Below are 18,295 nucleotides of genomic sequence, written 5' to 3'. Positions count from 1 at the left end.
CAACACAGAGTTTCTCAGGGAGCCAAGATAATACATTTTAAGCAGCACATCTGAGGAGAAGCCAAATATACTTTATACCATGCCTAAATAACTAGTGATGAAGTCATCAGTCTCCGTTATGGAGCTGTTTTAGTTCAGAGTTAATACATTTCAGCGGATCAGTGGACTTAGCTCATAGACTTACTATATCACTAGTTATTGTTATAGTTATAGTTACTGGTATAAAGCATATTTGGCTTCTCCTCAGGTGTGCTGCTTAAAATCTAGTACACTTTGTCCTAGGCGGGACTGACCCCTTAACCATGTCACTGCCATTAGTACACTTTGTCCTAGGAGGGACTGACCCCTTAACCATGTCACTGCCATTAGTACACTTTGCCCCTAGGAGGGACTGACCCCTTAACCATGTCACTGCCATTAGTACACTTTGTCCTAGGAGGGACTGACCCCTTAACCATGTCACTGCCATTAGTACACTTTGTCCTAGGAGGGACTGACCCCTTAACCATGTCACTGCCATTAGTACACTTTGTCCTAGGCGGGACTGACCCCTTAACCATGTCACTGCCATTAGTACACTTTGCCCCTAGGAGGGACTGACACCTTAACCATGTCACTGCCATTAGTACACTTTGTCCTAGGAGGGACTGACCCCTTAACCATGTCACTGCCATTAGTACACTTTGTCCTAGGCGGGACTGACCCCTTAAACATGTCACTGCCATTAGTACACTTTGTCCCTAGGAGGGACTGACCCCTTAACCATGTCACTGCCATTAGTACACTTTGTCCCTAGGCGGGACTGACCCCTTAACCATGTCACTGCCATTAGTACACTTTGTCCTAGGCGGGACTGACCCCTTAACCATGTCACTGCCATTAGTACACTTAGTCCTAGGCGGGACTGAGCCCTTAACCATGTCACTGCCATTAGTACACTTTGTCCTAGGCGGGACTGAGCCCTTAACCATGTCACTGCCATTAGTACACTTTGTCCTAGGCGGGACTGAGCCCTTAACCATGTCACTGCCATTAGTACACTTCAGTCCTAGGAAGGATTGACCGTTTAAAGGGCTACTGTACATGAACCAAAGGTGTGTTGTGTTCCCTTGCACAACGCACCTGTGTTTGATAAGTGGATGTTTTTCACATCTCTTTGTCTGAAGAGGATAAATCTATATACTGTACAGTGCTGTATGGAGAAGGAACTGGTAAACAAACAGAGCGGAGCACAGTGGCCTGTGAAACAATACATACGCAGTACTGTGAAACAATACATACGCAGTACTGTGAAACAATACATACGCAGTACTGTGAAACAATACATACGCAGTACTGTGAAACAATACATACGCAGTACTGTGAAACAATACATACGCAGTACTGTGAAACAATACATACGCAGTACTGTGAAACAATACATACGCAGTACTGGTTACACAATAGTCACATCGCTGGCTATCAGTATAACCATTTAAAACCAGAGACAGAACATAAAACACAGACAGAGCTCAGTCCACATCCAGTGAAACTCATACATGGTACAGTGCCTACACTGTACCGTGTATGAGTTTCACTGGATGTGCACTGAGCTCTGTCTGTGTTTTATGTTCTGTCTCTGGTTTTAAATATATATTGCCATGCTCAGTAGCACTCCTCTGTGACACTCATATGCTTATATATATGTTGTGGTTATTTTGGGGGTTCAATAGGAGCTTGTCAGGTGTCCAGTATGTTTTACAATTCTTGTTCAGCTAGTCTTAGCTGATTGGAGGGTGGCAACCTCCTACCTAATTGAAGCTTACCCCCTCCCACATTTAAATGGTTAGAAGCTCACTCCATAGCATCTCCCACTCAGGGGAACTTGCTTGCTTGTAGTATGGTTGTGACAAATCTAATTGTAAGGAATCCGCTCCACGGTTTACTGGTTACCTTACCTTGCAGACCGGTGCAGTTCTGGAACAGCTTTCCTGAGGTTTGCTGCAGCCTGGATTCACTCAAAGCAATACACACTCCCTCTGGTATCTACTGCAGCTGTGCAGCCTTTCATTGCAAACTATACTTGCATTCACTCATTAGGGGCAGGACCTTCATACCCCCGCCGGGGATTGGCCCGCTGGCCTTTAAGTATTGCTTGCCCATAATGCTCCTGGCCGAGCATAGTCCTAACTGGATGTCAACTGTTTTGCCACAAGCTCTAGCTTGTTCTCCTTTGCTGATACCAGGTTCCGCCCTGTGTCCTTCAGCTTCCTTCAAGCCGCTTGTTCTCCAATGCTGATTCCAGGTTACGTCCTGCATCCTTCAGCTCCCTTCAAGCCGCTTGTTCCCTTATGCTGATACGGAGGTATTCCCTGCGTCCTTCAGCTTCTGTTCCCCTGTGCTGAAGCAGAGGTTTCGTTCCTGCGTCCTTCAGCCTCCTGGATTCCTGCACTAAAGTAGAGGTTCGTCCCTGCGTTCTGCAGTCTCCTGGATTCCTGCACTGTAGCGGAGGTTTCCCTGTATCTACAGCTTCCTGGTTCCTGGGGCCTACTCTTTCCCTAATATAGAGAGGCCGTGTCCTGGTTCCTGCGCTGAAACAGTGGATTCCCTTGCCGCTCAGGACTTTTGCGTTGTAGCACTGGTGCACCCGTGCAGCAAGACGGTGTGCTATTCTGGTCTGCCTACCATCTCCTGTGACCAGCACCATGGGCCATGGTCGTCGCTCGCGCAAAGGCCAACCCCGCGCTCCTAAGCTGAAGCGGGGCTCTCCTGACTACCTGTTGCCGAACTCTTGCCTGTACAATGTTTATCCTGATGTCTCCTGTCCTGCGCGGTCTCAGGTCGGTGCTTTTACAACCCCACCTCAGCCTCGCGGTCCGGTCCTGGTTTGTGGCGAGCAGAACCCTGACAGTATGCTCGGCCTCACAAACTCGGACCCCGCTGAGGTAAGGGTTGGTACATTTTTTTCTGAAATCCTGTCCCAACCTATGGACCAGTCCCAGTATCAAGACTGGTATCTGTGTGAAGGTCCTGCCCCTAATGAGTGAATGCAAGTATAGTTTGCAATGAAAGGCTGCACAGCTGCAGTAGATACCAGAGGGAGTGTGTATTGCTTTGAGTGAATCCAGGCTGCAGCAAACCTCAGGAAAGCTGTTCCAGAACTGCACCGGTCTGCAAGGTAAGGTAACCAGTAAACCGTGGAGCGGATTCCTTACACTAATACAGAGTGCTTTTCCTGGTAATGTACAGGTTATTAAAAGCTTCAATCAGACTTAGAACTTTGCAACTAATATTGACAGATTTATTATAAATCATTCTTCCTGTTATTACACAGGTTATTAAGAATTTATATTAGTGTTAGGGACCCCTGGAAATGTGGTCTGCCGTGCAGTGGCTCAGGGACTTACAACAATTTTGGCCAAAAATGTTAAACTAAAAGACCATTTTATTTAATAGATATTTATACATATATATTTAGGCACTGTACCGTGTATAAGTTTCACTGGATGTGCACTGAGCTCTGTCTGTGTTTTATGTTCTGTCTCTGGTTTTAAATATATATTGCCATGCTCAGTAGCACTCCTCTGTGACACTCATTTGCTTATATATATGTTGTGGTTATTTTGGGGGTTCAATAGGAGCTTGTTAGGTGTCCAGTATGTTTTACTATCAGTATAACCAACCACTACAGTATATGAACACGTCTCACTGCTCCTAGAAAGAAGCGCAGTAGGTGTCATTGGCTGAAGTGCCCCATGTCACACTGTACTGACTCTCTCTCAACGCCCTACTGTGTTGTATAAAGGAGCGTATCATTATTCAATGAATCTCTATTATCTCCTCCCTATGCCGCTGATTCAAGGCTGCAGCAGAGTAGCACCAAGTGCAAAGTGCACACCTAGCAAAAGCAGCCAACAGATCTCTGGTTTGCATAAGATGTCTTTTTATTCTGCACGTGCAGCCTTACAAAATGTGGTGTTAATAATGGGTATAATGAATACTCTGCTACACGGTTATCAGATAACAGGGACATTCATTTGTATAAGTTTTATCTTCTCAGCTAGCTTTGCTAGCCGGGTATGTTATCAGCCCCGTCAGAAAAGGCAAATATGTTAATGCAGAATACAGGGAGAAATAATAATGCGCTGAGAAGCCGAATTTCATACATCTCATCATATATCTGCACGGCCAATGAGAATCGTGTAACTCCTCTATAACTGCAAACCAATGCCAATGTGGCCACACTGGACCAAAGCTCCTTGATACGGCCAGATGGGGATCCTCGCTTTGCATCCGCATTGCTCCAAGTGTGTGCTGATACAAATGGGTTATTTTCTAAAGTCTTCTGGCTACAAAACTAGGGAGAACCGGCAGCAGATTTATGGAAAGAAATACTCCAGTTGCTTGCAATGGGATACCGCGTAGGGGATAAATATGGTGCTTTTGTTTTTTTACTGTTTTTGCTCTGGTTTAAAAGCCAGGAGACCTTGGTAAATATTCCCCGTAGATCTGTTATTGTCCAGGGATGTACTGTAGTTCTCAAACTCTTTCTTATCACAGGACATATCAATGTTAATAATCACATGGGGAAGGAGAGAGAGAAGAGAGAGAAGAGAGAGAAGAGAGAGAAGAGAGAGAAGAGAGAGAAGAGAGAGAAGAGAGAAAAGAGAGAGAAGAGAGAGAAGAGAGAGAAGAGAGCGAAGAGAGAGAAGAGAGAGAAGAGAGAGAGAGAGAGAGAGAGAGAGAGAGAGAGAGAGAGAGAGAGAGAGAGAGAGAGAGAGAGAGAGAGATAACATTTGCATTTAAAAAATACTGGGCCTGAATGTTAATAACTCTGCGGATCGCAGATTAAACAGTATCCCAGAGATGGTGACAGTAATAGAAGCCTGAGGAAGAGAGATGATGTAATTATGTAGAGGTTTCCATGGGCCATAACAGGAATGTTTTGTTACTGCTGCTACTTCACGAACCGTCCTTACACATCCCCTAGTCTGACTCACATACCTGTACATGGCCGCTGTGAGATCACTCCATCAACACCCAGGACCCTGTTGTTTTGCTTTTTTCTTGCAGCTACATCACATGCTAATCACGTGCCTTGTATTCGATGCAGCTCTATTATGCAAAAGTCTTACACCTCCTCAGCAAGAAGTCTGTGATCAAGGAGGGAGAAAACTGACAGATACTCATAGATCTATCCCATTACAATGTGTACAATATGTGCTGTTCTGTATGGTGCAACATAACCTCACCAAGATTGCTCAATTAACCCTGCAAAGCGCTGAGCCATGGACTGAAGTAATGGAGGAGAAAATGCACAGAGTCTCATGTTCTTCATATCTGCACAAATGTTGTTGCCAATTACAAATAATATCTGGTTTCCAGAGACTCATCAATGCCCCTCAGCTCATATGGAAGCAAGTTGTTGGCGAATAGATGTGGTTATATAGCGGTGTCATGGTAATTTATTAGTACATCGCTAACTTACTGTACAAGCTTCTTGTGTCCAATTCAAAGTAGGTATATTGTAGAGCAAGGAAAAGATATAGGGTGCTCCACCCAGTATAACTTCATCCAATTAGACCAATCTTGGTATACAAAAATTCCAATAGGAGTTCTAAGGAGTGGGTGTATGCCAAATAGACCTGTGAGTCACTATGAACAATAAAAGCATCAAAGTACTCAGCTATGTTGGTCAGAAATAATGTCTCTTACCCACTCCTGCAGTCTCCAGGGAAAGTAGTAATGGCCTGCCAGGCATGAAGAAGAATCCAGTACCAGCAGCAAACAGCAAATGGCGCACAGCCAGGGAGCCAGGTGGAATAAAAAGTTCAAAGTCCTTTATTTCAGTACATGACTGATATCAGATCCCCCATGGGGACAAAAACGCACCTCCTACGCGTTTCGGACCGGTAGGTCCTTTATCAAGGACTCCCCATGGGGGTTATGATATCAGTCATGTACTGAAATAAAGGACTTTGAACTTTTTATTTCACCTGGCTCCCTGGCTGTGCGCCATTTGCTGTTTGCTGCTGATATTGTAGAGAAACAGCAACAGTGTTTCAGGTCTTCCGTGGTCTTCATCTGAACGTCCACGTCGGTCCAGATACATTGTTGCTGTTTCTCTACAATAAACCTGCTGTGAATTGGACAAAGTGTAAGACGCGTGTAAGTAGTGATGCACTAGGCCTTAAGTGAGCCAACAGGTAGCGGCAGCACCGGTAACCTTCTTGTTTAGGGGGAAACAGGGCTACACATACTGCTGCGACACACTTTATTCGAGCAAATACCCGGTATGTACCTGGCAGATACCTGGAATGCGCCACTCCTCACCTCTGACAAGCCCCGTTGCATTTGCCTTCCCAGCCTGGGTTCATGCCTGGCTGATGGGCGGCTGATCTGTTAAATGATAATGATTAGGATTTAATAGGCTGCAATGCTTCGTGTGTCTACCACATGGCATAAATTCATGAATTGTAATGCAGTATATATATATATACTGTGCAGTATTGCAGCCAGCGGGAATAAAATGTTTCAATCCCTGCTTGGAAAATAACTCAATGCACTCGGGCAGAAAACAGTCACAAACCTCAATACACCCGGGTATACCCGAATTCGTGGGACTAGCCAAGCTCGAATAAAGTGTGTCGCCAGTGTACATAAAAAATTAAGCAATTAAGTACATTGTCATCATGTAAGGTTATAATGTGTGCTAGAACACAAGCACAATACCTTGTAACAGACATATTATTGCGCTTTATCATAAATGTGTGACAGTCCACGAAGATATATTTTTTTTATTACAGGATTGAAGCCAAGGGTCTCTGAGTGCTTCGCAGTTCTTACAGAACATGAGCTCTTGCAATAATGACTGGCTATGTTTCATGACATGTTAACGCTTTAACCCCAGTGGCTGCCAATGGTTTATTTCCGTCACTGTAGGTTGGCTATAAAACGTGATTCCTTTTAATAAACCAACATGAGTTCTTCATACATACAAATATACTACTGTATGCAGAACTAACATATGAAAATAAAATGCTGATCACTACTCAATATATCTTACTATATATTTCTGAAAGTGTCCTATGTGTCCGTGTCTGTATGTGTCTCCCTGTGTCCCTCCCCGTGTCCCTAGCGGCAATCTCATTGGATCTTGGGCCAGGCCAATGAGATTGCTCCCTTGGCCCGCCCGCCACCGAGGCCTGAGGCGGAGTGAAGGAGACACAAACACACACACACACACTGGGGGGGGGGGGTGTTACATACATTAGCGGGGCTCACAGTGTTAGCAGCACATCTCCCGCTCTCTTACCTGCCGGTCCCGGAGGCTCCGCCTCTTCCTCCGCCTCTCCCTGTTTCCCACGCTTTCACTCCTCCCCCTCCCCCCCGACGCCGCTACAGTCAGCGGGGGAGCGGAGCGAGCGCCCGGGACACAGCGGGGGAGCGGCCACAACACGCTGCCTCCCGCCTCAGATCCACGTGGGAGCTGCCGGACGGGTGAGGGAGCTGCCCGACGGGTGAGGGAGCTGCCGGACGGGTGAGGGAGCTGCCGGACGGGTGAGGGAGCTGCCGGACGGGTGAGGGAGCTGCCGGACAGGTGAGGGAGCGGCCGGACGGGTGAGTGAGCGGCCTTCACCTCCCCTCACCCCCCTTCACCTCCCCTCACCCCCCTTCACCTCCCCTCACTCCATTTCCCCTCCCTTCCACATCCCCTCCACCTCCCCTCCACCCCCCCTCCACCCCCCTCCACCCTCCCTTCACCTCCCCTCCACCCCCCCTTCACCTCCCCTCCACCCCCCCTTCACCTCCCCTCCACCCCCCCTTCACCTCCCCTCCACCCCCACTTCACCTCCCCTCCACCACCCTTCACCTCCCCTCCGCCCCCCCTTCACCTCCCCTCACCATCCCCCACCACCCCCCCTCACCACCCATCCTCCTCACCTCCCCTCTGACCTCCCCTCCGCCCCCCCTTCACCTCCCCTCCACCCCCCCTTCACCTTCCCTCACCACCCCCCACCACCCCCCCTCACCACCCCTCCGACCTCACCTCCCCTCCTTCAACGCCTTTCGTCCGCCCTTCCGCCTCTGCCTTTCGCCCACCCGCACTTCTGCCGTTCACCCGCCCACCGCTCACACCCCTACGCCACACAGCCGCCGCACGCACTCAACAGACACCCGCCACACTCGACACACACCCGCCGCCTCTCACCCACCCCACACACTCGACACACACCTGCCGCATCCTGCCCCTACGCAACAATATCACTGACCAGCTGTCACCCGCACTCGCCACACACCCGCCGCCTCACACCCTAGCAGGACCCCAACCCACAGCCAGCACTCACTACCCACGCGCCACCCGTACTGAACACCCACCCGCCGCCTCACACACACTCACACCCTAGCAGGACACACGCCTCACATTTTCACATCACATATGTCACCAAAATATACATTGTACTGCGGTGTGGTTACAATAAACCATTTTTAAACAACATCGTATTACATTTTCTTCCATCTTTCTTTTCAACATTATTATCCAACCTTTACAACAAATACTCACCTATTGTTCCACAATTTATAAATAATACTACCTATTACGCATTTACATCCCGGGCAACGCCGGGTCTCTCAGCTAGTATTAGAATAATTAGTAGTTCTCCCAGATTGCTGTAGGAGTACTGTGCATGCACCAAACCAATTTGAAACCAACTGGAATTGATGCCAGTGTGTGCACTAAGAAAAATAAGCCTCAGCTTAAGGGCGCTCAAACCAAAAAAGTGTAATAAATACAAATAAATCACAGTAATAATAGTCAGTATTGAGAGCACTTAATGTGGGCACTTCTGTGGTCTTATTGTTCAGGATTGACTGCAGGGCTCCCCTTCCTTCCACTGACGCGTCCGTCAGGTTTGTAGTCCTACATTTTTATCTTTTCTAGCCAAGTAAAATGTACATACTACACCCTGAGGTGTGCGCTCCGTTCTTGTTTTTTTCTGTATGCAGAACTAGCAAACTTCAAAGGTCAGCACAAACTCTCCACTCACAATGTTGGTCCATTAAAGATAACCCAACCAACAAAAAGTCTCCACTTCTATAGGAGCCATACGGCTACTAGACTTTATATAGAACTTAATTTAGCATTCCTGCATTATCCCAAAATGAACCATTATACTGTATATAACACTTAATTTCACGGTCTTAGTAGGCATTCTGCTGTGTTTAACCGATATATTTGCAATGCAACAAGATAAGAGCATCTCTCGTCCTGACCTTTAGCTCATTAAAAAGTGAATTACAAATATGAAACCTGTTTTTTTCATTCATTGTAAAAGAGGGGTCTTCTTATTTCCATTCTTTTTGCCAAAAGTGTTAGGCCTGCCACCATGCCAGAGTGAGGCAGGTCCTACACCATTCAATACCTTAACCTCTTTACTGCATGATATGACCTGTATCCCTGCCTAATAAACAGATCCCATGGGTGTGATAAAGTAGCTTTCACCAACAGATACAATCAGCACATTACATTGTCTTACAGACTTCTCTTCTTCTTCTTCTTCTTCTGCTGCTGCTGCTGCTGCTGCTGCTGCTGCTGCTGCTGCTGCTGCTGCTGCTGCTGCTGCTGCTGCTGCATGGGTTAAGAGAGCATTTGCTTGTGTTTAAATATTTTACTGAGCACCCCAGCTCAGCGCAAACACATTTAGTCCCGACAGCCGACTGCAAGGCATCCTGCGGTACATGAATAAATAACAGGTCAGGTGGAACTGGGATTGTAGGAGAGTGCAGAACAGTCTCAGATTCTGCATCATAAACCTTCCTTACCTTAACTACAGTAACAAATTGTATGAGGAAAGGAAGGTCAGTGGCGCCATCAAGGGGCAAGATACGAGAACTGCAAATCACAATTAATGTTTTGAATCAGTTGGGTTTGATATATTTATTTAGTACATTTAGCATATGGATGGCTGTTTCTTCTAAGCAGTGCTATGGCAATAAACAGCTTTGGCTAGTTCCCATGATAGTCTGCAAGGTGTCTTGTGGAATTGCACCGTTTAGTAAATATGATTGTTTTTATTTTTAACATCCAATTACATGTTTACCAACTAAAATGTCCATATATTTTGGGAATGACTGGGTTATAGTTTTTCTATTTCTCTTTATTCCATTATTTACATTTGTATAATGTAGAAGGTATATATACTCTAGGGCAGGGGTGCGCAAGCTGGGGGGTATGGAGGAACGCGGGAAAGGGGGCAAAGGAGGGCAGCGGGAGAAGAGGATGGAGGACCGGCCAGGAGAAGAGGATGGAGGACTGGCCGGGAGAAGAGGATGGAGGACCGGCTGGGACAAGATGGTGGAGGACCGGCAGGGAGAAGAGGATGGAGGACCGGCCGGGAGAAGAGGATGGAGGACCGGCCGGGAGAAGAGGATGGAGGACCGGCCAGGAGAAGAGGATGGAGGACCGGAAGGGAGAAGTTGATGGAGGACCGGCCGGGAGAAGAGGATGGAGGACCGTCCGGGAAAAGAGGATGGAGGACCGGCCGGGAGAAGAGGATGGATGACCGGCCGGGAGAAGAGGTTGGAGGACCGGCCGGGAGAAGAGGATGGAGGACCGGCCGGGAGAAGAGGATGGAGGACCGGAAGGGAGAAGTTGATGGAGGACCGGCCGGGAGAAAAGGATGGAGGACCGGCCGGGAGAAGAGGATGGAGGACCGGCTGGGAGAAGAGGATGGATGACCGGCCAGGAGAAGTTGATGGAGGACCGGCCGGGAGAAGAGGACGGAGGACCGGCCGGGAGAAGAGGACGGAGGACCGGCCGGGAGAAGAGGACGGAGGACTGGCCGGGAGAAGAGGACGGAGGACCGGCCGGGAGAAGAGGATGGAGGACCGGCCGGGAGAAGAGGATGGAGGACCGGCCAGGAGAAGAGGATGGATGACCGGCCGGGAGAAGAGGTTGGAGGACCGGCCGGGAGAAGAGGATGGAGGACCGGCCGGGAGAAGAGGATGGAGGACCGGAAGGGAGAAGTTGATGGAGGACCGGCCGGGAGAAGAGGATGGAGGACCGGCCGGGAGAAGTTGATGGAGGAACGGCCGGGAGAAGAGGATGGAGGACCGGCCGGGAGAAGAGGACATAGGACCGGCCGGGAGAAGAGGACAGAGGACCGGCCGGGAGAAGAGGACGGAGGACCGGCCGGGAGAAGAGGACGGAGGACCGGCCGGGAGAAGAGGACGGAGGACCGGCTGGGAGAAGAGGACGGAGGACCGGTCGGGAGAAGAGGATGGAGGACCGGAAGGAAGAAGTTGATGGAGGACCGGCCGGGAGAAGAGGATGGAGGACCAGCCGGGAGAAGAGGATAGAGGACCGGAAGGGAGAAGAGGATGGATGACCGGCCGGGAGAAGAGGATGGAGGACCAGCCGGGAGAAGAGGATGGAGAACCGGAAGGGAGAAGTTGATGGAGGACCGGCCGGGAGAAGAGGATGGAGGACCGGCCAGGAGAAGTTGATGGAGGACCGGCCGGGAGAAGAGGACGGAGGACCGGCCGGGAGAAGAGGACGGAGGACAGGCCGGGAGAAGAGGATGGAGGACCGGCCGGGAGAAGAGGACGGAGGACCGGCCGGGAGAAGAGGACGGAGGACCGGCCGGGAGAAGTTGATGGAGGACCGGTCGGGAGAAGAGGATGGTGGACCGGCCGGGAGAAGAGGATGGAGGACCGGCCGGGAGAAGAGGATGGAGGACCGGAAGGGAGAAGTTGATGGAGGACCGGCCGGGAGAAGAGGACGGAGGACCGGCCGGGAGAAGTTGATGGAGGACCGGCCGGGAGAAGAGGATGGAGGACCGGCCAGGAGAAGAGGATGGAGGACCGGCCGGGAGAAGAGGACGGAGGATCGGTCGGGAGAAGAGAACGGAGGACCGGCCGGGAGAAGTTGATGGAGGACCGGTCGGGAGAAGAGGATGGTGCACCGGCCAGGAGAAGAGGATGGAGTACCGGAAGGGAAAAGTTGATGGAGGACCGGCCGGGAGAAGAGGATGGAGGACTGGCCAGGAGAAGTTGATGGAGGACCGGCCGGGAGAAGTTGATGGAGGACCGGCCGGGAGAAGAGGAAGGAGGACCGGCCGGGAGAAGAGGACGGAGGACCGGCCGGGAGAAGAGGACAGAGGACCGGCCGGGAGAAGAGGATGGAGGACCGGCCCGGAGAAGAAGACGGAGGACCGGCCGGGAGAAGAGGACGGAGGACCGGCAGGGAGAAGAGGACGGAGGACCGGCTGGGAGAAGTTGATGGAGGACCGGTCGGGAGAAGAGGATGGTGGACCGGCCGGGAGAAGAGGATGGAGGACCGGCCAGGAGAAGAGGATGGAGGACCGGAAGGGAGAAGTTGATGGAGGACCAGCCGGGAGAAGAGGATGGAGGACCGGCCGGGAGAAGTTGATGGAGGACCGGCCGGGAGAAGAGGGCGGAGGACCGGCTGGGAGAAGAGGACGGAGGACCGCCCGGGAGAAGAGGATGGAGGACCGGCCGGGAGAAGAGGACGGAGGACCGGCCGGGAGAAGAGGATGGAGGACCGGCCAGGAGAAAAGGATGGAGGACCGGCCGGGAGAAGAGGATGGAGGACCGACTGGGAGAAGAGGATGGAGGACCAGCAGAGGAGCTGGACGGCGAGAGAGAAGCCAGGTGGCAGGGCAGGACGGCCTGGGAGAAACGTGGCCCAGCGGTCCGACCCGGAAGTCTTCACTGACTTCCGGTGTCTGCCGCTGCTACAGCACACTCCTCCTCAGCCGGCCTGCTCTGCTCTCGCAGTCCTCTGCCACCAAAGCCAGATAGAACCGCGGACCACACATCGGGTGTTCGCGGCACAGTGCTTGGCGAGGGAGAATTTCCCATCAGGAGTAACACAGCCGGGGTCCCTGCGTCTGAATGGGACCCCAGCTGTGTGAATCCTACAGGGCCGCGCCAGTCTGTAAGAGACGCGCAGCGAGAGACTGAATCAGCCACTCTCTCTGCGCGCCTCTGACAGGCGATCGTGCTGCTTTTATTTTATTTTAATAACATGTTATAGAAGCAGGGGGTCCCCGGAGCTGAACCGCATTCATTTTAGCCCAAATTTCTTGTATTTATAAAATGTCCATAAAAAACTCACATAAAGTAGCATAAAGAACCGGGTTATATACAAAGACAAGTATCAATGCGCAATATACCACTTGGTAGCGTTGCTAACAATCATTGTGCGTCTGGAGAATTCCTGCACCCGGTCCCGACTGTGAGATGTAATAAAAAGAAACCACCAATTTACTCTTTTTGTTATTAAAAACTTGGGGCCTTATTGTAAAACCATCGCAGCGGGCGACCGGCCCCAAGTTCCCCATTGACTTCACCCGGCCTGATTGCCGCCGCCGCCGGCGGGTACAGAATTAGCGTCTCGGTATCATTCCACTGATAAATTGCAAGAGAATTTCGGAAGCCGCGCAGGGTTTGTGTATTGGTTTTCCATACATTTGCGGTCAATTCATTTTCCTTAGTAGCTCTCCCGAGGCATTAACAAATATATAGGCGCCTGTGTACGAAGCTTTACATACTGTATGGCTTTTTCGGCACTTGTAAGTTTCATTTTAAATTGTGCGTGTGTGCGCCTGTGTGCGCCTGTGTGCGCCTGTGTGCGCCTGTGTGCGCCTGTGTGCGCCTGTGTGCGCCTGTGTATGAACCTGATATTTCTCCGTCTTCACATGCAGCGTTGCAAATTTTATTGGCGCAGAAACGAGCCGCGTGAGGCTTCCAACTAATGAGATGTAATAAAAAGAAAATGTGTGCAAAAGGAGACAATGTGTCAAAGTCGCTGGCTGCAGCAGGAACTGTCAGTGCCCACGCATGCTCCCTACTCATGCGTGCTCCGTGCCCACACGTGATCCCTGCCCACGTGTGCTCCCTGCCCACGCGTGCTTGCTGCTCACGCATGCTCCCTACTGACACGTGCTCCCTGCCCACGAATGCTCCCTGCCCACGAATGCTCCCTGCCCACGCGTGCTCCCTGCCCACGTGTGCTTGCTGCTCACGCATGCTCTCTACTGACACGTGCACCCTGCCCACGAATGCTCCCTGCCCACGCATGCTCCCTGCCCACGCATGCTCCCTGCCCACGCATGCTCCCTGCTCACGCATGCTCCCTGCCCATGCATGCTCCCTGCCCACGCATGCTCCCTGCTGACATATGCTCCCTTCTCACACATGCTCCCTGCTCACACATGCTCCCTACCCACGCATGCTCCCTGCTCACATATGCTCCCTGCCCATGCGTGCTCCCTGCCCACGCATGCTCCCTGCTCACATATGCTCCCTGCCCACGCAAACTCTCTGCCCATGCATGCTCCCTGCTCAACGCGGACACTGCTATTCAAGGTAAGACAGAGGTGTAAAAATTGAGGGGGGGATAGGGGTGTAAAAATGGAGGGGGGGGGGAGTGATGAGGTATGGGGGAGAAAGAAGGGGCGAAAGAGAGGGGGTTTGGGGGGAGAGTAATGAAGGGTATGGGGGGTGAGAGAGAGTGAGGGAATGGGGTGGAGATAGCGAGAGGATGAGGGTGGAGAGAGGGGGGTGGGGGTGGAGAGAAGGGGGTGGGGGTGGAGAGAGAGGGGGAATGGGGGAGGGAGAGGGGATATGAGGGAGGGCAGAGAGAGGGGGGATGGGGGTGGAGAGAGAGAGGGGTAGAGGTGGAGAGAGAGGGGGTGTAGGAGAGAGAGGGGGTGGAGAGAAAGGGGATGGGTGTGGAGAGACGGGGGAATGAGGGTGGAGAGAAAGGGAGAAAGGGTGGGAGAGGGAATGAGGGAGGGCAGAGAGAGGGGGACAGGGAAGAGAGAAAGGAGGGATGGGAGAGAGAGGGGAGGGGATCGGGGAGGGAGAGATGGGGATGGGGAGAGAGAGTTGGTATGGAGAGAGAGAGAGAGAGAGGAGGGGATTGAGGGAGAGAGAGGGGGGATTGAGAGATGGTATGAGGAGGAGAGTGACAGAGGGTAAAGGGGGAGAGAGAGCGCAAGGAAATAGGGGTGGAGAGAGAGGGAATGGGGGTGGAGAGAGAGAGGGGGGCGGGATGGAGGTGGAGTGAGAGACAGTTTGCACACCCTGCCTTAAACTACTGTACATGTTTATTACACTGTAACTAACAAAAATACAGCAGCAAATTCTACAGCAAGCAAGTTCCCATTTCTGTTCAATTGTTCCAAATCTCAACGACATTGGTCTTGCCCCATAATAGCAGAAGGTATCTGGACATTGGTATGAAATTATTGACTATCGTCTCCTTACTAGCAGCTGCCGGTACCTTTCCAGTCACATTTTTTTCTGACATACGTAGTTCAGTTGTTATCAATATAGCAGCTGAGTACAAGTAATGTCCAGTCTTCTTGTACTCAGCAAAGAATATCCGTCCGGCGCTGTACACATTGCAGGAGCTCAGGGAGCAGTGAACAGCCGGCTCTGGGGAAGTAAAGCCCATCCTGTATGTACTCAGACGGCCGGCTCTGGGGAAGTAAAGCCCATCCTGCCGTGTACTCAGCCGGCTGGCTCTGGAGAAGTAAAGCCCGTCCTGTATGTACTCAGCCAGCCGGCTCTGGGGAAGTAAAGCCCGTCCTGTATGTACTCAGCCGGCCGGCTCTGGGGAAGTAAAGCCCATCCTGTATGTACTCAGCCGGCCGGCTCTGGGGAAGTAAAGCTCATTCTGTATGTACTCAGCCGGCCGGCTCTGGGGAAGTAAAGCTCATCCTGTATGTACTCAGCCGGCCGGCTCTGGGGAAGTAAAGCCCATCCTGTATGTACTCAGCCGGCCGGCTCTGGGGAAGTAAAGCCCATCCTCTATGTACTCAGCCGGCCGGCTCTGGGGAAGTAAAGCCCATCCTGCCGTGTATTCAGCCAGCCGGCTCTGGGGAAGTAAAGCCCATCCTCTATGTACTCAGCCGGCTGGCTCTGGGGAAGTAAAGCCCATCCTGCCGTGTACTCAGCCGGCCGTCTCTGGGGAAGTAAAGCCCATCCTGTATGTACTCAGCCGGCCGGCTCTGGGGAAGTAAAGCCCATCCTCTATGTACTCAGCCGGCCGGCTCTGGGGAAGTAAAGCCCATCCTGCCGTGTATTCAGCCAGCCGGCTCTGGGGAAGTAAAGCCCATCCTGTATGTACTCAGCCGGCCGGCTCTGGGGAAGTAAAGCCCATCCTCTATGTACTCAGCCGGCCGGCTCTGGGGAAGTAAAGCCCATCCTGCCGTGTACTCAGCCAGCCGGCTCTGGGGAAGTAAAGCCCATCCTGTATGTACTCAGCTGGCCGCTCTGGGGAAGTAAAGCCCATCCTGTATGTACTCAGCCAGCCGGCTCTGGGGAAGTAAAGCTCATCCTGTATGTACTCAGCCGGCCGGCTCTGGGGAAGTAAAGCCCATCCTGTATGTACTCAGCCGGCCGGCTCTGGGGAAGTAAAGCCCATCCTGTATGTACTCAGCCGGCCGGCTCTGGGGAAGTAAAGCCCATCCTGTATGTACTCAGCCGGCCGGCTCTGGGGAAGTAAAGCCCATCCTGTATGTACTCAGCCGGCCGGCGCTGGGGAAGTAAAGCCCATCCTGCCATGCGAATGCAGAGAAAATAAAGCACCAAAGGAACATTGGCACAACTTCAACACATTTGTTTCCACTCTTCTTCTTTGCTCTTCCATTGTATTATATTTAATCTGACCGGAGAATAAAAGAAACATTTTTATATAGTGCTGTTTTGCTGAATGTTTGGAGTGAGTCATGAAGCAGGCATTATGTGTTTCCAAGAGGTTTCAGTCAACATTTCGGTCCTAGTTTGGACCTTAACCGAGCCTACAAAAAGACTGCACTTCAACACTATGCCCCTTTGCTGTCCAACCTTCTGCGATCAGTCAGATACATGAAAGTCCTGAATTTTCCCTTCCTCTTTCCCTGTCAAAAGACCTCTCCATCAACCTCAGATGTCCCTGACTCCCAGAACTAATGTACCCTCTCTCTATTGTCTTGGTGGCTCCTATCTGTGAAAAGTGATAAATCAAATCACCGTTAACCTGGTATTTGTCTGCCCAGAAGATGCTGGCAGTTAAGTACTTAGCACCAGAGGCACTAAGCTCTGTTAGGCTATGTAATCTACAGATAACCTAAATTACCATTAGGTTAATAGTAACGCCTATCTAACAAAGGGAATAAGCTAACTCCTTAATATATGGTTTTAATGATAAGAGGTGTCCCCCGAACACCGCATATCCACTAAAGGCCGTTCCGGTTAATGCAGGGAATTAACGTAGGTCATACCTAAAGGTGTCATTACTCCCATCCAGACCCGGAAATATGGGAGAGGCTGTCCGAATGGGAATACAAAAAGAACCAACAGTCCAATATCAGTGTCAGTGCTTCAGAGTTGTCGTAGGATAAAAAGCTTTAGATTTGTGAATCAAGCAATAAAACAGCTTACAATAGTGGGCTGAAGTCCGTGTGGAGTATATTTATATATACGACTGTGGTTCGGAGTCAACTGTTCATCAATTTGTACATCCCTACAGGAGCGGAACGCGTCGGAGGTTTTCTTTGCCTTTTAGCTGCTGTCAAAATATGCAATGTTCCAATAAATTGAGTTTGAACTCCAGCCCTCCTGCGCATGTGCATCTTTTGCTCTATTTTTGTCTAGATGAGAATAACGACACCTTTAGGTAAAACAGACATTTAATTTGAAGCTAATGCAAAGCAGTGCTAATTTAACCTGCTGTTAAGCCTATGCTAATGAGTTAAGCAATGGCCTTTGTTTTTGCATATGTATGTCTGTGTTTATTTATATAGCACCATTAATGTACATACAATAGCTGTTCACAGTAACACATGTGACAATCATATAAGTAACAAATAATACAAATAACACAATGGGAAGAAGTGCTTTCAGGCATAAAATTAGAATTTAGGAAAAAAGAGTCCATGCTCCGAATAGCTTACAATCTAATTGTTGGTAGGAAGAATGTACAGAGACAGTAGGAGGTGGTTCTGGTAAGTGCGTCTGCAGGGGCCAGGGTTTATGTATGAGGTGTAAAGTATCAGCCACGGTGCTACACATATGCTTTCTGAAGCAGGTGTGTTTTAAGGTGGATCTTAATGTTAGATAGAGAGGGTGCAAGTTGGATATTGAGGGGAAGGGCATTCCAGAGGTGTGGGGCAGCCAGTGAGAAAGGTTTAAGGCGGGAGAGGGCTTTAGATACAAAGGGGGTAGAAAGAAGACATCCTTGAATGGAACGCAAGAGTCGGGATGGTGCATAGCGAAAAATTAGGGCTGAGATGTAAGGAGG

At 50.5% G+C, this 18,295-nt stretch overlaps 1 long non-coding RNA gene across 1 annotated transcript in view; it reads right to left on the bottom strand.

The window, feature by feature from the left end:
• Window positions 1–5,116, bottom strand: part of LOC142468804 (uncharacterized) — a 35,934-nt gene extending 30,818 nt beyond the window's left edge. The window contains exon 1 of the long non-coding RNA XR_012788872.1: window positions 4,984–5,116. This is a non-coding gene — a long non-coding RNA (uncharacterized LOC142468804). The remainder of the gene's footprint in view (window positions 1–4,983) is intronic.
• Between the last annotated feature and the right edge of the window lie 13,179 nt (window positions 5,117–18,295).

The sequence above is a fragment of the Ascaphus truei genome, chromosome 1, assembly GCF_040206685.1.
Source record: "Ascaphus truei isolate aAscTru1 chromosome 1, aAscTru1.hap1, whole genome shotgun sequence".
NCBI lineage: Eukaryota > Metazoa > Chordata > Amphibia > Anura > Ascaphidae > Ascaphus > Ascaphus truei.
The sequence above is the reverse complement of the archived record's forward strand: the minus strand, read 5'-3'. Positions and strand labels throughout refer to the sequence as shown.